The 20,720-nt window shown below is 48.6% G+C and overlaps 1 long non-coding RNA gene across 5 annotated transcripts; it reads right to left on the reverse strand.

The window, feature by feature from the left end:
• Positions 1–2,483: 2,483 nt before the first annotated feature.
• On the reverse strand, positions 2,484–10,180 carry LOC135983054 (uncharacterized). Of its 5 annotated transcripts, none has more exons than XR_010600544.1 (2): positions 8,108–10,180; positions 2,484–6,507 (listed from the first exon to the last, which is right to left on the reverse strand). It is a non-coding gene; the product is annotated as an uncharacterized LOC135983054 (long non-coding RNA). The 5 variants fall into 5 exon arrangements; XR_010600542.1 differs by having other exon boundaries at positions 2,484–6,827; XR_010600545.1 differs by having other exon boundaries at positions 2,484–5,605; positions 8,100–10,180.
• Positions 10,181–20,720: the final 10,540 nt, after the last annotated feature.

The raw sequence follows: 20,720 nt of genomic DNA on the forward strand, positions 1-20,720 counted from the left end.
CCTCTCCCTTCATCAGCCTGCCCAGACTGAGCTGGGCTGCTTCCTTTTATGTCTTGTCGTCAGGCTGAGCATGCCTAGCAGAGGTGGCTTCCTCGGCCTGCAATGCACAGTTAACCCTTCCGGAGCCAGAGTGGGGTAGGTACACCCTGTCACTGGGGGTGAGAGAAAAGAAACTCAGTCTCCTTAGTTGATACATAGTATTATTTTTCTGCCCCTTTGGGTGCAGGCGTAAACATGGTCGGTGTATGCCATATTGTGGTGTATGCTAGCTGGTTTGATGATGGTATAATTGATTGGCAGAGCAACTCTGCCTGGTGCAGATGAGTAAAGGAAGTCCAAGAGCTTATGTTGTGTGTCTTGGATCTCCTCCAGGGGGTTGTGAAGCACCCCTGCCACTCTACATAAGAGGTCCTGAAATTGTCAGAAGCCATCTGGTGGCGAAAGGGATGCTTAAGCCACTGCTGCATCCAGTGAAGAAAATAGGAATCTCTCATGTTCCAGCAGTACTGTTGGAACCGGGCTGAGGGTCTGCTCTTCCAGCATCAACTCCAACTGTCTACTTGAAGGACCCCGAGATGGAAAGACAGCAAAGTTTCCCTCGCAAACCAGGTGGGTTCTGAGGGCGGTTATTGGGACCAAGGTATGTCAGATCCAGAGGATGTTGTGGTAGGCCCCATGGCGGTCGCACTGGAGGATATTGCCACAACATAGATGGTCTTCTAGACTACTCATACTGGTGGTAGGGAATGGATGGTTCTTTCCTATCATCCGACTCCTCCGAAGATGAAAACTCAGCCCCTAGTTCCATCGGTGGTACTGCAGATCCAGCAGAAGTGTGTAGACCACTGCAGCAGGAGGCAAGGGATCCTGCAACTGGGTCATGTAGAGGGAGAATTAGTCTCCCTAGAAATGGAAGGTCCCAGCAAGTGTGGAGATCTCAGTTCTTCCAAGGCAAACATGTCCTGGGACTCAGGCGCTTTTCCCGATCTCCCTAGTGTTAAGAGTACCCTCTCCTTACCTGGTACTGGTGTCAGAGTGATGGACTTCCCTGAAGCAGGCGGGTCTCACACTTTATGGGGCACCGATGCCAATAGTATCTGTGGTTTGGTACTCAGTACCGTCGGATCTGTCTACTTGTGAGACTTCTTCTCATGTTTGTGCACTTTAGAGCACGCTCCCTCTCCATGACTGGAACACATGGAAGAAGCTTCCCCTTTCTTCAGTTTGGAGGAAGACTTAATGCCATATTTATGGGCATGCTTCCTTACCTCCCGACTGGGCCCTGACATGGGGTCCACAGTGGTGGTTTCGCTGATGCCAGATCCAGTCTCAGTAGCTGGAGGTGCACTCCTGGCTGTTTCAGGCTGATGTACTTGGGGGGTTCCCCGGCCTGGGTCTGAATGAAGCCTCGTGTTGACTTCCATGAGGTGTTTCTGGAGGTGGAGAGCCTGGCCTTCTCGGGTACAGCTGGGGAAGGACTGGCAGATATTGCACCTGGATGTGATGTGGGCTTCTCCCAAGCAGTAGAAGCAGCTTTGATGTTTGTCTCTGACTGCAGGCAGGAGGCACAGATTTTAAACCCTGGAGTATTTTGCATAGTCCAGTACCCATTTGTGGGTGGGTGGGGAGGTGGGGGGGTTATGGAGAAGCAAACCCTCAAACTATCAATCCTACTACTAAAACTAGCGAAAACTACTAAAACTACTATAACAGAGTTAAAACACTATAAATGTAACTACATACAACTATATTCTTTTAAACATGTGTCCCAGAGGAGGACACTAATAGTTTTGACCTGGACCATGAGACGGTAAGAAGGTACCGGAGAGGCAGTCAATCTACCCTGCCCTTTATCACTTCAGATAAAACCATGAGATGAGCCAGGGTGCATGCACAGACCAGGACACTACTTTCAAATTCTCCAGCTCCAGATGCATGGAGCACATGCGTAAACTCTCAGTGGAATACAGTAGGGATCACAATTTGAAAAAGAACAAGGCAGGAACCAGGAGTCAAGCAAGAAGGTAGGATACAATATAGCAGCCAGGTAAAGCCCCATTGTGCATGTGACTACTTGTGCCTCTCTTTGGGTTTAAATAGGAAGTGCTGACCAATCAGAATTCACAGTGTACCTCCAATCAGGCCCAGGGAAGCCCTCCCTAATGTAACTTCAGGTTTCACGGTCCCTCCTGCTCAGCTGGTTAGTAGTGAGAACACTGGGTGGGAGCAGTGAGGGTGCCAGTTGACTGGGAACGCTGCAGCTCCACGTTCAAGGTCTCTTGGGTCAGTTAGTTTGACTGGATCTATTTTCCATAAACCCATGTTGATTTGCATTAATGAAGGATATTTGAATGAATGATTTGCATTAATGAAGTGGAAATTTGGACAGACGACTAGGGAAGGGAGTATAAAAATATTGCTATAGCATAAAGGGGTGTAATCAGGAAGGCCAAGGCACTGTCGGAGAATAACAAAGTTCTCACTTTTTGTTTGGGTACAGCAAGTCAGATACTTTATTTTCTCTAACAATTGCTTAGAGGGAGAGAGCTAAACAGGTCTCTCTACAGGTAAACAATTACAGCAAGCATTTATGCCTTTTGTTACAGACAATAATGAGCAACAGCTGCATTTTGTTTATACATCGGTCATTCTGATATCTTGTTTTGCTCACTAATGTAGACTCTTAGTCTATTATCTACACAAGGTCGCAACAACTTCTCACACAGTTCTTTCCCACTCGCCTCACACATTCCTCGCTTCTACAAATCTCGTTATTAGGGTTACAGTTAGCCTGACTCTGTTAACAAACTGTCATGCATTGCATCCCCTTCCTGTCAGCTTCCACAACCCCCCCTTTTGTACTACTAGTACAACAAACATTTTCAAATCTCTATTTGCATTAAATCTCGGAATTCAGATTCTACATCAGATGCTTCAACCTTAGGGGTTTTGATTGGATGTAATGACAATGCATGATGAGCATGGACATGAAAGGTATTACTATTATTACGTCCTTTACAACAACAATAACGTACTCCTGCACAACACAACCAATAACATTCCCATAGCGATAATATGATGGGGTTGTTGTACAATCTTAGTCATATAATACAATACATCATACTTAGTACATAAGGTGGGTACTCTATAAGCTGTCTGAAAGGCATACTTTTCAACTTGATATATATTTTGAAGTACGTGAATTTGCCCTTGTATTTCAGAGATTTTCTGAACCTCTGGTAACAGTGAAAGCAAATTTTGAAATCGATTAGGTACTAAACTAGTCCAATTAAAGGGTATCTGGAACCTAAGGACTACTTGCAAAATTCTATCTGCAGGCCAATAGATAATATGATTGCCTGCAGTGGTAGTGAGATTAAAATGTATGTCTTGTGATGTGGTGGCATTAACATACACAAGGCTATCATTAGCTTGAAAAAGGAAGTGTCCTGTCAGGGTAGTTCCTTGTCCCCTACCCTCCCAGCAAACGTAGTCATGAAGAGTAACAACTGCTCCTGGCTTCAGTTTACGGATACACTGAAGCTGTGGGGGTTCTAACGGCCAAAATGTCCATTGACTCCCTAACCCCATCCAAATGTCAGATGTAATCCCAGGAGCACTGACTAAAAATCGATTGGGCATACCAGGTGGTCTAATTTCCCAGATGTCTCGATGAATTACCCAATCCCACATGCATCCTCCCCATGGACCCGGCAGGATTCGGTATGTGGGAGCCCACCCCCCCCTAAACCGGTCCATATGCTTGGAGCACTGAGAACGTCTGCACTTCCATCCAGAAAGTCTCCAAGTATGTCTCCATGGCCACAGATCAGATGGTACTCCTGATGTGTCTGTAAGGGCAGTGGGCCAAGCCTGATGCTCTAGATCATTCCGAATGGCCATTAGCTGGTCATTCAGGAAATCCTGAATTTCTGAACATGCTAGATCCCACTGCAATGCCTTCCCAGCCTCAGTGATATTCAATACCATTTCTGTCAGCAACTTCTGGGTCATAGAACTAAGGGTGGAAATAACATGTAACTCACCAACTCCAGCCTGTATCTGGGTTAGTTGTGCTCCAGAAACAAGGCTGATGGCCTTCTCTAGTTGCCCCAATTTCTCATCATGTTCTTGGTTCTTAAAAATATTCCAAACTGCTGCTGCACTATTGGCCTCATCCCATAGGGATCCGGTCAAGTCTCTCTTCTTTCTAGAGGAAATAACCCAAGCCCTCTGTTGTGCTAATCTAATGGCAGCCCCCTGTGAGCAATTTGGGTATGTAGAGGTAATCTGGAAACTGGATAAGGGCAATGAAAATTTAACAGTCCCTAGTGTAGTGTTAATCACAGTCCATTGATATCCTAATACATCTCTCTTTGGTGTAGTACTATACCACATCTGTTGGTTAACACCTTTATGTACTTCCGGGAGGCATTGATATTAATGGCATAAGAAGGGGTGTATTGCAATAAGGTACAGGTCACATTATTAGTCACTGGAATAATTTCTATGCAGGTAAAATTTCCAGTGGCAAAACAAACTCTGGGTATTCGTTTAATTGTTCACTAATTGGGTGACCAAATAATAATAAGGGCCTCTCTCATTTAACACAGTGCAAATTCCAGGAACATTCGCTATAGAACCCATCAATTGCTATTACAGATTCTTGGGGTTCACTGGTAGTGATATCATATACTTTTATCTCCACTGATCCATTCAATTGTTCACTTATATGGGATATCCTGAACCTTAAAAATAATTTTTTCAAACAATATTTAAATAAATCACTAAAGTGTGAATGCCTTAGTCATTGGTTTTATCAAATATATGGCATTGTCTGTATTTGGATGTGTTACAGGGGTAATAGTGTAATGGAGGAGATGGCAGGGGCAATGGCAACAAGGTGCCTTTGGTACTTATAATTTAAAATCCAATTAGGGAGGGCAATACATGCTGAAGGACTTATCCAAAACACAGGGCGCAGCCTGTAGAATAAACTCCAAAATCCAATCAATACCACGTTCCCAAGCATGGGTCCCACAAGTTTCTTCCTGCCAGTGTGTAATTCTTTGTTTCTTCACCAGGGTCAGTTCTTAATGTCTCTTGTAGTCAGGAATCCCTGGACTTTGTGGTTTCAATGAAGCAAGTGTTCCTTCTTCTCTTTTCCTGAAACAGTGTGGTTTAGTATCATACAAGGGAGAGGTTACTAGCACATCACCCTGTAATGGTTTTGCTATTTCTAGAAAAATCCAAAGGCACAGTAGGTCTGTCAGTGGACAAGGGAGAGGTTACTAGCACTTCACCTTGTCTTTTTTTTTCTTTTTCCTGCTGTCCAGAAGGCACAGCAGAGCTAGAAGGAGAAATAGGCTTATCATCAGTTGGAGAGTCCTCCCGAGGTGGAGGGGTCTTTTTACAGTGAGAAGCATGGGTCCAGGCAGGTAGTCCTTGGCACTTCACAGCGGTGTTGGTGGTTAACAGGACTTGGAAAGGGCCTTTCCAGTGTGGAGCCAAAGCAGTCTTTTGTTGATGGATTTTACGTAGACTCAGTCTCCTTGTTTCAATGAATGGCGGGGCTGCTAGGGTCTTTGGGTAGCACTTCTTTTATCTGTGAGAAAAGAAACCTAACACATTTCATTAATGCCTGGCAATGTTTTGCAGATCTCATAGTTGCTTGGGCACATTCAGGCCCCCCTTTTCTTGGCTGTCAGCCAAGTCTTAGCTATGGGCAGTGTCCTTGGATGGGGCCAGCGTCTTATCTTTGGACTGAGCTTGCTAGCTATTTTTTCCAGTTAACTCGTTCTGTTCTTTTTCCTTTTTCCCTTCTTGGCTTCTTTTAACCTACAAAGGAAACTTCCACTCTTCACTCATACACCTTTTCCCAACAATGAACACATAGACATTGCCATTATACAGTACATTAGTCTTACTATTCAATGTATGCCATGTACATCCTTCCAGTAAAATAACTTTATTACAGAGCTTTGGAGCAACAAACCAGGACAAGCACACCCACTTTTGAGGAGTCCACTCGGTACAACCTCTGGTGTCCAATAGCTTTCCTCCCTCCCCACCCTCTGGCTAGAAATCTGAGGTAGCCAGAAGGATCCCATGGGCAATATGGGGAGTGGGTTAACCTTCCATGTCCTTGCTTCCAAAGACTGTTGGTATGCAAATTTTAACAACAATTTTTTTCAATTAAAAATATCTGGCCAATGAAGTTTCTTTTTCTTACTTAAGCAAATGTATTAGACTTTAGTATATCACATTTTCCTGATTTATCCGAACACTTTGTATTCCAAGTTGAATAAAACAAGTATCTGCTTTTTGATTTAACCCTTCTATTTAATTTTGAACTAGACTGTCTTATGAAAATATTAAACCCAACAATTCTGGCCACAAGACAAACACCACAAGACAGGACAAAGAACACAAAAATAATTCCTATTGTACCAGTAAATGCATGGTACATTGAATGCTGTTCAGCTGGCATCCGTTTTCTCTGATGATCTGAAAGACAAAAGAACAGAGGTCTATCCCTTCTGGGTAGTCAGTCATTGCTTAAAATATTTCCTTTATATACACATACTCTTGTTGATTTTAGACAAAACAGAGGAATTACCCCATATTTCCTTGTATTTGTTTCATAGGCAGCCCAGGTTTCAGTGGCTTCTACCTTATTAGTTAGAAAATTGCATTAATACAGATGCTTTCTGGCTTGCTTCCAGATCCACAGCTTAAAAATTCTTACGTAAAAAGGGACACAATTAACTTTCCCAGACTTTTGATTGCCTTTTACTTCTAACTTCTGCTTTCAAACACCCAGTGATCTGAAAGAGATAACACAACCTATATTGGTAGGTTTGCATTTCTTTTACCTCTGCTACAATATACACTGCACATGTTCTGGGGAAAATGCACATCCTCTCCACAATTCAATTTCCACAACACTAGCCACATCAATTTCTACACAAGGTGTAACTGTTTCTTTTGTGCTTACAAAATCTCCATGCACCCCTAGTAAAGTGACAGCTTGACCACACAGAGCCAGGGGCACTGTCCTTCTCTCTCTTTTTACCAGATCTTTTATCTGCTATTTTGTTACCCAAAAACAAATTCAAATCTTTTATTCTCCGGGCTTTGACTACCCTGCTGCAGCCACAACCTTTGGTCTTTAGTTAAAACATTTTAAATCTTGTAAAGCATTAAGTCACCTTTAGGATTAAATGCTAAATACCATATTAAACAACACTAGTTTCCTGTGTCTGGCAAAAGTATTCTCGGTTTTTGAAACTTTAAACAATACCAATTCATCTCAAACTTATAAAACACAGATCCCACAAAAACCAATAATCTATTTGTCCTGGTGCCTGGTTTTCCAGTACCAGGGGCAAGGGAGTTAAGTAAGTTGGAATGTCAAAAGATCCGGATTCGGGTCAATCAGTGCCCAGGGCTGGCCAATCCTGGGTGCAAAGCTGCAACAAGCGTCTCTTGGACATTCTTTTCTGAACACCGGGTAAAGGCCATTTACTTAACATATAATTCAAAGGGCTATCCTTAGAGGGTTTTACCAGAGACCACCCTGCTGACACTCTAACAGAGAATTACACAGAGAACAGAGGGAATTATGGCCTAATAGGCTCCTATTACAGCCTAATAGGATCCTATTACAGGAATTTCTACTAATATTGACCGCTACAGGGGACGGGACTATTCAATTTTCTCTTGTGGCAAACACACTGCTGTTACAGCATATGCAAACACAAATGGTTAAATTCTGACAAGTCCCTGAAGGACCGGTACTTGCTTAGCCAGTGCTTCCTTTTCTGCCTGGAAGTCCTGTCTCAAGGCTTGCAACTTGCCCTGGGCGTAGGGTGGAGCTGCTGCCTGGTTCATGATCTATGCTCTTAATTGCTCAATTCTAGTTATCAAGTACACAACTCTTCCTATTACTCCAACTTCTCTATTGCCCAGTCCTGCTACGACTGGGGTAGATCCACCTGACACTCTTCCCGGTCAACCGGGGTGGAGAGAGGAATGCTAAATCCCTCTCCGGTTCTCAGACTTACTGCGACTGAGAGTGGCCACACTTTCATACTCACACACGTACGTCCAGACTGGCCATGTCTGTGTATAACGTTCAGAGAAGGTGCTGTGCAATCTCCAACTTGCTTCCTCTCTTGGGAGGGCAGTTCTTTTACACCCTGAGGTCTCCTGGGGCGTCTTTTCAGTGATTCCAGTCCAGGCTGGCTGCCTGTGGCTTCTTCAGCATCCCCAAACCACACCGGCTCCAGGGTCGCAAAGGCAGACTGTTGGATCTCACTGGACAGTTAAGCTTTGCAAATGTAATCTCAGCACTGTAACTTGTATTGCCTTTGGTTTGACTATGTCTATATTTTTTTCCACAGCCAGCTGGGGCCGAAAGCAGTTTTTCTTTGTACTTAGCCTGGTCTGCATTGATTCTTGACCTTGAATGCAGATTAACTTTCTCTTTATCTCTGGACCAAGCTGAATTTCAAATTAACCTGTTCCTTTCCTCAATAAACAAATTGCTCCCATTGTGTGTCAGAGGCTTTTTGGTGATTAAAAGCTCCTCTGAGATGTATGATCTTATCTAGATTGAAGGTACCTTCTAGTGGGCATTGCTTAGATGAATTTTCACGCGTGTAATGATTCCAATTCTCTAAATACCTGCAGGTTTTAGGACCATAATGTACGTACAGGAAATAAGATGGGGTACCCTTAGGGGGTAAGAGGGAATCCTTAGACTGTCCCCCACCCATTTTCCAATCACACACACACGGAGGAGGATGCCTTGTCCACGCTAGTGACTTATAAACTAAGGATCTCTCCCTACAGGGTACTCACACAGGAGAGGCTAACGAGGATAGCCACGTCCCTCCTACATCTCCCTTCAGCAAAGAGCGTCGGCTAGTCTCAGAGAGACGGCGCCGCTTATTCTCGTTGCATCCAGTGAGATGATCAGACTGTCAGTGGCTCACACAGAGAGGAAAAGGGAAGAGAAGATGGGTTTCACACACTCCTAGACCCATGTAGCCTCCTCGCCGGACGATGCCAGGCCAAGTTAGCCCACCGTGGGTCGGATCTCCTAAAAGATCCTCTAGTTACCGGGCTTGTGTTAGAGTAGTTCTGGTCACGAGCCAAAAGACTTCGCAGAGTACTCTGGGCGTCTTCCGGTAACTCTCAATTCACACTGGTGTACACACACACACACACACACACCAAGGCCTCTATTTCCAGGTACTATTCCCAAGTACTATGATGCATCTACACTCTGAGGCGGTAACAACCCGTCATGAGGCAGTAAACAACCCCTCTGTCCAGACTCAACACACTATGAGGCGGTAACAACCTCTCTTGAGGCGGTAAAAACCCCTCAGCACCAGTGCATACCTATGCATCTCTCATATGCATATATGGGGGCGGCCAAACTAACAGATCCCCAGAACAGCATACAACTACCTTATTGGGGGCGGCAAAACAATTCCCCAGAACCGCTCTGCATCTGATCTTGCTGCACAGTCAATAAGTTCGGATGGCGTGAGCCCAACAGGGACAGACGGCCCCACGGACAGTCCTCCTCCGACACCCCAATAGAGATTTCAAAAGGTCTCCTACCTCTATTGTGGCGCCATGGGGTTCGAAGGGGAACGATCCGTAGCAGCTGCCAGGACCTCTGCGGGCGTTGCCATCCCGGACGAGCCCCCAAATTGTCGGAGAATAACAGAGTTCTCACTTTTTGGTTGGGTACAGCAAGTCAGATACTTTATTTTCTCTAACAATTGCGTACAGGGAGAGAGCTAAACAGGTCTCTCTACAGGTAAACAATTACAGCAAGCATTTATACCTTTTGTTATAGACAATAATGAGCAACAGCTGCATTTTGTTTATACATAGGTCATTCTGATATCTTGTTTTGCTCACTAATGTAGACTCTTAGTATACATTCCGTATTATCTACACAAGGTCGCAACAACTTCTCACACAGTTCTTTCCCACTCGCCTCACACATTCCTCGGTTCTACAAATCTTGTTATTAGGGTTACAGTTAGCCTGACTCTTGTTAACAAACTGTCATGCATTGCATCCCCTTCCTGTCAGTTCTTTCTCTGCTTCCACAGCACAATTGGAGTTGCAGCTAGCAAGGTATGTGAAGAGTAACAAGAAGGATTTCTACAGGTATGTTAGCAACAAGAAGAAGGTCAGGGAAAGTGTGGGACCCTTACTGAATGGGGGAGGCAACATAGTGACAGATGATGTGGAAAAAGCTGAAGTACTCTAAGCACTTGGAGGAGAGGAAGGTGATCAGGAACAGGCAACATGGATTCAGCAAGGACAAGTCATGTCTGACCAACCTGATTGCCTTCTATGATGAGATAACTGTAGCACTGTAAACTACAAGGGAATTTGGAGGTGGGGATGAGAAAAGAAATGCAGCGCTTTTGGCTGGAACTTGGTAACGTTTTTGCACTCCTTTGGGGGTAGCTGTGCATGTGGCTGCACAGGTGTTGGTGCTGGGGGTGTGGCAGCACCCCTGGCTTGATGTGGTTTTCATCATATACAAGGTTTACAGTTTGGCTCAGTGGCTCTCAGCACCCCCACTATACAATTTTTTCCAACACCTCTGTATGGCCGAAGTGTGCCATACTGTTCTGGCAGATTCCAGGATGGCTTCATTAATCAGCAATACTATTCTTGCTGGCATGGAGATGTGAAGAATATCCAGAAACTTGTGCTGGGAAACTCAGATCTCTTCTAAAGTGATTTGGAGTTCCCCTGTGACTCTCCTTAGCAGCTCCTGGAATTGCCTGAAGTCATCTGGCAGGGAAGAGTGTGATGCAACTACCACGTCATCAGAAGAGGAAGAGGGGAACATTGCCAGTTCCGGCAGAGCTGCTGGAACTGGGCTAAAAAATTTCTTCCACCATTGGATCTATATGTCTACTGGTCGCTCAAGGGGGGAAGCAGGCGATGGTTCCCTCACGGATTGGGCATGTTCTGAGGGGGGCTATTGTGACCAGGGTTCCCAATAGGGCCATTAGGTTGGATCTGAAGAGGTTTGGGGGGTCCCTACAGCTTAGGGTACCATTATCTCTGTGGTGGCTAGGGCAATAAGCCAGGAACACAGTCCTCTCTTCTCCAGCTCCAGGCAGCAACTGACTGCTGCTCTCTTCTGCAGCTACTTTTATATGGCCCTGCTGGGCCCTGATTGGCTGCTCCCTGCAGCCTCTCTCATTGGCTGCTTCCCAGCAACCACTCTAGGCTGCTTGGAGGACTACTCTTCTGATCCTCTCTGGGATACGGTGTGGCAGGACCCTTAGGCCTCCAGGACCTCTGGGCCTAGTACACCCCATCACAGCGTCCTTAAAAAAGACTTTTTGGGAAAAGATTAAGAAGGAGGTGAACACAATTGCTGTCTGAAAGAAGGGGAAGGAGCTGCCATACTGCTATCTTCTGGGACTCTGGGATCCAACTTAATACTGCTAGACCTTCATTGTCCTAATCCCGAGAGAAGTTCTAACCAGACCAGGCCAAATATGATACCACCACCTTTACTGACTCTGGCTAAATCATAAATACCACCTGGGATGTGAGACTTTGTTTTCACTTCTCCTTCCCTTTCTGTGTGTCCATTTCCTTTCCCACATTATTTCTCCTCTTGCCTATGCCTCTTGGTTTTCCTTCTGTCTAATGTTAGTCTGGCTTAGCTGTCCAAGACTGTATATTTTGCTTCACTGCTGTAACCCTATGACCAGAGAGGCAGCTAAAAGCAATGCCCTAAAGAGCCTAATGCTGTACAAGTTTGTGAGGTCTCAGAGTGGCTGATAAGATCACATTCCATGACTGTGTTTCTCCAGCAGTGAGGCTTGCAAGTGAGAATTGGCACCGAAGACAGAAGCTGCATTTTCTATCTTTGCTGCTCTTTCGTCATCCCTCTTGTGTGTATTTGTCTTGTTTTGTTTTGAAGAAGCAGATTTGGACAACAAGAAGTTACTCACCATGTGCAGTAATGATGGTTCTTCGAGATGTGTCCCCCATAGGTGCTCCACTCTTGGTGTGCGTGTGTCCCTTCGCTGCCGATCAGAGAAATTTGGTAGCAGTGTCCATTGGGCTCGCTCATGGGCTGTCTCTCCTCATGCTGCACCAAAAGGCTAGTCAGTATGCATGAGCTAATCCCCCTCAGTTCCTTCTCTACCATAGTCATTGACAAGAACTCTGAAGTAGAGAGAAGGAGAGCGGGTGGTGGAGCACCCATAGGGACATACCTCTTGAAAGTGAGTAACTTCTTCTTCGAGTAGTGTCCCTATGGGTGCTCCAATATAGGTGGCTCCCAAGCAGTGCCCCTTCTGGAGGGCTGGGACTTTGGAGTCGGATCAGTTACAGATGACAGCACTGTGGAGATGAAGATGCCATCGGAGGCAGAGTCCCCAGTGATAGCATAGTGTTCTGTGAAAGTATGGACTGACACCTATATCGCAGCTCTACAGATCTCTACAGATAGGGATATTCCTGAAGACAGCAATGGATGAGGAGATTGATCTCATGGAATGTGTACAAGTAGAGTCTGGAAGGGTCATGTTGCGAATTTGGTAACACTGTCTGATACAATTTGAGACCTACTTGGAGAGCCTTTGGGCTGATATTGTTGAGCCTTTGGATTTTCCCTCAATGGAGAAGAAAAGCCTAGGGGACTTCTATCAAGGTAGAAGTCCAGGGGTCTCCTGACATCTAGGGTATGAAGAATAGTCTCCTTGTTGTCTTGGTGTGGCTTGGGGTAGAAGATTTGAAGATGAATCAACTGATTCATGTGAAATGGAGAGGTTACCTTCCGGATGAATTTTGGTTGCGGCCAGAGCATAACCTTGTTCAGAAAGAATACTGTGTGGGGGCGGGGTGGGGGGGAGGAAATGTGCCATCAGAGCCGCTATCTATCCTATTCTCCTGGTAATTGCTATCAGGAAGGCCGTTTTCATTTATAGGTATGTTAGCGAACAGGTGGCCATAGGTTCAAAGGGGGACCTAATCAGCCCTTTAGTACCAGGTTTAGGTTCCCACATGGGAATAGTAAGTCGAGGCTGAGGGAAGAGGTTTATTATACCCATGAGGAATCTTTTAGTGGTTGGGTGTGACAGCACCGACTATCTCTCTACAGGTTGGCGAAAGGTTGTTATAGCTGTTAGATGGACCCTAAGAGAGTTTAGGGATAATTCTGACTTTTTAAGGGTCAGAGCATAGTCTAGGAAGTGTGGAAGTCATGGATACTGGGGAGATTTGTTGGGACATGCACCAAATCTGAAACCTGAACCATTTCTGCAGGTAAGTACATCGTGTGGAGGACTTTCTACTGTGCAATAGAAAAGACAGTTACCTTTTCTGTAACTGGTGTTCTTCAAGATGTGTTGCTCATGTCTATTCCACAATAGGTGTGCATGCTTGCCACGTGCACCGGCATCGGAAGTTTTTCCCCTAGCAGTACCCCTAGGGGAGCGCCCCTAGCGACCCCTGGAGTGGCGCCTTCATGGTGTGGTATAAGGGGCGCTGCATGCTCCCCACATCCTCAGTTCCTTCTTGCCAGACAACTCCGACAGAGGGGAAGGAGGGCGGGATGTGGAATGGACATGAGCAACACATCTCGAAGAACACCAGTTACGGAAAAGGTAACTGTCTTTTCTTCTTCGAGTGATTGCTCATGTGCATTCCACAATAGGAGATTCCAAGCTATATCTGTTGGAGGTGGGTAGGAGTTCACAAATTCTCGGGACGGAGCACAGCCCTGTATATGATGAAAACCACTTCAAGCCAGGGGTGCAGCCACACCCCCAGGTCCGATGCCTCGGACACCAGTTCCATCGACGGAGGCTGCCTCTGAAAGGTTCGGGCACAGTGAGGATCTTGTCCATCCTGTCTCTGGCCTGGGAGAACACCGAGGGCAACCAGAGATGGAGGGGCCTCATTTTGAGTCTGGCATGACAAACCACATGTGTGCATGCCGACATGTGACCCAAGAGCTGGAGATACACTCTGGCTGTTGTCACTGGAAATCTCGTGACTGTGTCGATGAGCCCTTTTAGGGTCTCGAACCTGTCTGGTGGGAGGCAGGCTCTGGCCGATGCGGCATCCAGGACTGCCCCAATAAACTCTATGCATTGAACCAGGACTAATGTGGACTTGGTGTCATTTACCAACAGGCCCAGAGTGGTGCACGTGGACAGAAGGAGCGCCATGTGATCCCGCATCTGTGACCGAGAGCTGCCCTTGACCAGCCAGTCATCCAGATAGGGGAAAATCTGGACCCCCCGGTGCCTGAGGTAGGTCGCCACCACAGACATACACTTTTTAAATACCCTGGGGGCAATGGACAGGCCAAATGGGAGGACTGTAAATTGGTAGTGTTCCTGTTCAACCGTGAAACGGAGGAAGTGCCTGTGCCTCTCGAATATATGGATGTGGAAGTACGTGTCCTGCAGATCGAGGGCGGTGTACCAGTCCCCGGGATCCAGGGAGGGAATGATGGAGGCCAGGGAAACCATGTGGAACTTGAGCTTCACCATGTGCTGGTTCAGACCTTGCAGGTCCAGGATGGGCCTGAGACCCGCTTTGGCCTTTGGGATAAGGAAATAGTGGGAGTAGTACCCCTTGCGTTTGAACTCCGTTGGCACCGCTTCCACCGCTCCTAGGCCCAGGAGCCGCCCTACCTCCTGTTCGAGCAGGGCTTCGAGAGAGGGGTCCCCTAGGGGGACAGGGGTGGAGGGTGGTTGGGTGGGGTAAAGGTAAACTGGGGGGTGTAGCCCTGGGAGATGGTGCTGACGACCCATTGGTCTGAGGTCAGCCGCAACCACTCCTGGAGAAAAGCACACAACTGGTTGGAGAAGGGAAACTTTATTGAGGGTGGATCCCTGATGTGAACTGGTAGGTCGCCCCTGGGCGTCCCGTCAAAACTGCTGTTTCCTGGCCTGTTTGCCCTTGGAGGACCCAGGCTGGGGGGCAGACTGGGACTGCCTCTGTGGGCGTTTCTTATAGTCACATGACTTTTTATAAGGGGGCTCATATTTAGAGTGGGTGGCCTGGGCAGGAGCCTGTTGCGGCTTAAACTTAGGTCTAGCCGGAGCCGGAACACAGAGGCCAAGAATCTTGGTATGGGAGTCTTTCAGGCCATGCAGTTTTATGTCTGTCTGTTCTGCAAACAGAGCCTTGCCGTCTAACGGGAGGTCCTGTAAGGAGGTCTGTGCCTCACTGGACAGTCCAGACAGCAGGAGCCACGACGCCCTTCTCATGGACACCGTGGAGGCTATGGACCCCACAGCCATGTCCCCCGCATCTGATGCTGCCTGCAGGGTTGCCCTGGCAGCTGCTGTACCCTCCTCCACCAGAGCTTTGAACTCCTTCCTGGCATGCTCCTGGCGGGAGTCCTCAAACTTGGGCAGAGAGCTCCACAGATTGAACTCAGGAGAGCCTGATGGTTTGCCACCCATAACTGGAAGCTCGAGGACGAATAAATTTTTCTGCCAAACGAATCCAGCCTCCTTGAATCTTTATTTTTCGGAGTGTGGGCTGGTTGGCCCTGCCATTCTCTGTGATTGACCAACTCGACCACTAGGGAGGATGGGTGTATAGGTATTCATGCCCCTTGGTGGGCACAAAATACATGGGTTCCGCTCTCTTAGAGATGGGGGGCAATGAGGCCGGGGTTTGCCACAAGGCATTTGAAATTTTCGCCACCACTTCATTAAAGAGGGAGTCCGAGGGCTCCTCCACCTCCTCTGCCCAAAGGTTGAGGTTTGATGCCACCCTTTTCAATAGTTCCTGGTGGGCTTTCGAGTCCTCCTGCGGGACAGAAGGAGGAGGGGCCACAATCGCCTCATCTGGGGAGCGGGAGGAGGCAGGTGTGGTACTTTGCCTGTCCACTGGCACCAGAGGATCCACCACCTGGTCACTCTCTGGGTACGGTGCTGAATATGCACGTCCCACCGACTCCTTCCTCGGAGGCCAGGAGAGGGAGGCCGGCGGCCGTTCTGAGGCTCTGACCACCGAGCGAGCCCCCACTGGGGGCTACATCGGGAGCCACGGTGCCCACTGATACCACTCTGCCGGCCATGGGGCCCAGTGCCACTGCACCTACTGTGGCACTGGTGGAGCAGGCTGTTCAGCCTGGCTGGCCTGACCCATTGATGGACAACTATGAAGGGAGACCGGGCTGACATATGATCTGACGCTGTTCCTGGATGGGGAGGAGCGGTGGCGCCAGGAGCGGTGCCAACCACGAGACCGTGATCCCGACGTGGAGGAACGATACCACCGGTAGCAGCTGCTCCGCAATCAGCTCCGGCGGGCAGATCTGCGCCGGCGAGACGTCGGCGATCGACGCGCTGGGCTGCAGGAGCGGTGCTGTGGCGGGGTCCTGGAGCGAGATGAACGGGAACGGCATTGACATTCGTGTCGCAATTGGCTACAATAGCCCCTCAGAGCCGAGGACCTTCTGTGTCGCCTGCCTCGGTCTCATCGGCATCTGCTCCTCGAGGCGGAGCGGTACCTGGAGTCTCTGTTGTTGGAACCCAGCCAGACAACCTGGTGGGGGTCGACCATGACCTGTGTGAACTACGCACGGGACAGTCGCTGAGCAGCAAACGACATTGGGAACATTCCTTCAACCCATGACTGGTACCGAGATGGGGGTGACTGCGGAGATCCCGCCGGCGGCTTGCCCCTGGACCGTGGGCCCAAAATTGGCGGTGCTCCTGGTACCGGCATGGACATAACGTCCCGGGCTTCTTGCAGGCCTCCAGCGTGGAGGGCATCTGGATATTCAGGGAAGCCTGCTCCGAATGGGCCGGGCTACTCCGCTTGACCTGAGTCGTAGGCCTACAGGCCAATGGGGACCGAGGACTGCCCAACATGGGTCTAGCCTCTCCCACAGTCTTGCTCCAGTGCCGCAGCGGAGAAGTCCTCTTCTTAGCCATCTTGGAGTGCCCCGCGGATGGGAAGCGGTGCCGACTGGTAGATGGTGCCGGGGGGTCGCCACGCACCAACACCACGGTACTCGGTGCCAACTCGGAGCTCCATCAGGATGGCCCGGAGCCTAATGTCTCTCTTTTAGTCCGAGGCTTGAACGACTTGCAAAGCTTGCAGCGATCGCTGAGATGGGTTTCACCCAAATAGCGTAAACAGTTGATGTGTGGATCACTTACTTGCATCAGTAGGCTACAAGTGTCGCACGACTTAAAACCCGGGGCGCGGGGCATGCCCCTGCCTGGGTGCACTAACTAAACTAAACTAAAACTAATCAAACTACTAGCTACAGGTACCATACACTGAACGAACAAGAGTTCTGAGGAAGAGCTGCAGCAAAGCTGGAGCAGAGCAGTTCCGAAGCACCTTCACTGGCGGCAAGAAGGAACTGAAAGTGGGGGAGCATGCAGCGCCCCTTATACCGCACCATGGAGGTGCCACTCCAGGGGTCACTAGGGGCACTCCCCTACGGGTATTGCTAGGGGGAAAACTTCTGACACTGGTGCACGTGGTGAGCACTCACACCTATTGTGGAATACACATGAGCAATCAGTCAAAGAAGAACCTCTTGTACTTCCCTTGAGCAGGAGCTGTCTAGGTGTTGGAACCAAGCAGAAGCAACATTTTGAGATGGAGAACCCTCCAGGCTGGACTATAGGGTACGCTCTTTGTCCTGTGAGAAGAGGTGTGGAATGGGTGGGAGGGACATTGGCGTCACAAGCTGTGCTAGGTAAGGGTACCAGGCGTGTCTCGGCCAAGTAGGAGCAATCAGAATGATATGAGCTCTGTCCCTTTTTATTTTTAGCAAGACCTTCAGCAATAGAGGAAACAGGAAAGGCATAAAGAGGGTCCTCTTCCCAGGGGAGGAGAAGAGCATCGCCAGTGAGTGCGGTCTCATGGACATTTCTTGTTCTGGTAAGTAGCAAACAGGTCTGTGGATAGTGTTCCCCATCGTGTGAATAGGTTGTGGAGTACTGATGGGTATATCTCCCACTCATGATTGTGTAGGAATTTGAGACTGAGATTGTCTGCTATAGATTTCTGTGTGCCCAGGAGGTAAGCCACGGACAGAGTAACATTGTGGGAGACGCACCAGTTCCATCATCTCATTGCCTCCGCACATAGGAAGGGCGACCTGTCCCCCCCTCCCCCCCCGCCCCTACCCAGCCAATTGATGTAGACTATATTGTCGGTTAGGATCATTGTGAGCAAGGAAATGGGGACAGGCATTCTTGACCACGCTCAGTTCGAAGAGATTGATGAGAAGGGATATTTCTGCAGGAGACCATTTGCTTGCATCATGAGGCCGTGTAAATGCATGCCCCACCTATGAGTGATGATTTGGTGGTAAGGAACAATGATGGTGACATCTGCGAGAAGGGGATCCCTTTGCACGCATTGGCTGGTTCCTTCCACCCATCTAAGGAGTTTTTGATCCTGATGGGTAATGACAGGGGTTTGTCCAACCTGTCCCTGTTTGGTCTGTAAACCAAACTAAACCACAGTTGGAGGCATCACACATGAAGCCTGGCATGCGGTGTCACCACCGTGCTTGCTGCCATATGTCCCAAGAGTTGGAGGCAGAGCCCGGTATTTGTGGGCTGCATCGAACAGTGTCTATGAGAGTAACCAGGGATAGGTAGCTGTGTTGAGGTAAGAGGGTTTTGGCCTGTAACGCATCAAGGTTGGCCCCTATGAATTCTAGGCATTGCACTGAGGTGAGGGTTAACTTCTAGGTGTTGATATATAGACCCAGTTCTGTGAACGAGTGTATCATAGTGCCAATGACTTTGTGAGCCTCCTGGCAAGATCGGGCTCTGAGGAGACAATCATCCAGGTATGAGTAAATCTTGCAAGCGTAAATGAGCAGCCACCACTGAGAGAACCTTGAACAATACCCGGGGGGGGGCAAGTGGGGCAATTTGCCCCAGGCCCCGCAGGGGCCCCGCGAGCCCTGGCCCGGTGGCGGTCTGGGTCTTCGGCGGCATTTTGGCGGCGGGGAGTTCTTCAGTGCTGCCGAAGACACGGAGTGACTGAAGGGCCCCCTGCTGCCGAAATGCCCCGTGAGCCCTGGTCCGGCGGCGGTCCGGGTCTTTGGCGGCATTTTGGCGGGGGGGGGGCTTCAGTCACTCCAGGTCTTTGGAGGCATTTCAGCGACGGGTCCTTCAGTGCTGCCGAAGATGCGGAACAACTGAAGGGCCCCCCGCCATCGAAATGCCGCCAAAGACCCGCACCGCCGCCGGGTGAGTACAAGCGCCGCAGCTCCCCCGCTTTGCCCCAGGCTCCCTGAATCCTCTGGGCGACCCTGACAATACCCTCAGGGCTGATGATAGCCCGAAGGGGAGCATTCTGTATTGGTAGTAGTAATGTCCCAGACTGAACCTGAGAAATCATCTGTGAGCTGGTAGGATCGAGATGTGAAAGTAGGCATCCTGGAGGTCAAGGGCCCAAAAACAATCTCCTTGTTCCAGTGCTGGAATGATCATCAATAAGTAGGGACCCACCAAATTCACAGTCCATTTTGGTCAATTTCACAGTTTTAGGATTTTAAAAATCATAAATTTTAGGATTTCAGCTATTAAAATCTGAAATGTGATGGTGTTGTAATTGTAGAGATCCCAAAAAGGAGTTGTGGTACGGTCACAAAGTCATTGTGTGTGTGTGGGGGGGGGGGGGGGGCGGGGGGGTTGCAGTTCTGCTACCCTTACTTCTGGGCTGTTGCTGGTGGTGGCGCTGCCTTCAGAGCTGGGCAGCTGGAGAACAGCGGCTGCTGGCTGGGAGCCCAGCTCTGAAGGCAGAGCTGCCATCAGCAGCAGCGCAGAAGTAAGAATGGCATAGTATGGTATTGCCACCCTTACTTCTGCACTGCTGCCTGCACAGCTGGGCCCTCAGTCAGCAGCTGCCACTCTTCGGCCACCCAGCTCTGAAGGCAGCAACACAGAAGTAAGGGTGGCATGGCATGGTATTGCCAGCCTTACTTCTGTGGTGCTGCTGGCAGGGCGCTGCCTTCAGAACAGGGTGCCCAGCCAACAGCTGCTGCTCTCCACTGCCCAGCTCTGAAGGCAGTGCAGAAGTAAGGGTGGCAATACTGCAACTCCCCCTAAAATAACCTTGTCACTCCCCTGCAACTCCCTTTTGGATCAGAACCCTCAATTTGAGAAACGATGGTCTCCCCCATTAAATCTGTATAGTATAGGGTAAAAGCACACAAAAGACCAGATTTCACGGGGGAAGACCAGATTTCACGGTCCGTGTCAAGGCTCCTTCCCCACTCTGAACTTTAGGGTACAGATGTGGGGGCCTGCATGAAAACTTCTAAGCTTAACTACCAGCTTAGATTTGGTCCGCTGCCACCACTCCCAATGTGCTAATTCCCTTCCCTGGGTAGCCTTGAGAGACTCTTCACCAATTCCCGGTGAATACAGATCCAAACCCCTTGGATCTTAAAACATGGGGAAATTAACCATTCCCCCCTCCTCTCTCCCACCAACTCCTGTTGGATCAAGGAACCACCTTGGATCTAAAACCAAGGAAAATCAATCAGGTTCTTAAAAAGAAGGCTTTTAATTAAAGAAAAAGGTAAGAATCATCTCTGTAAAATCAGGATGGAAAATAACTTTACAGGGTAATCAAACTTAAAGATCCCAGAGGACCCCCCTCTAGCCTTAGGTTCAAAGTTACAGCAAACAGAGGTA

Source organism: Chrysemys picta, chromosome 4 (genome assembly GCF_011386835.1).
Source record: "Chrysemys picta bellii isolate R12L10 chromosome 4, ASM1138683v2, whole genome shotgun sequence".
Lineage (NCBI taxonomy): Eukaryota > Metazoa > Chordata > Testudines > Emydidae > Chrysemys > Chrysemys picta.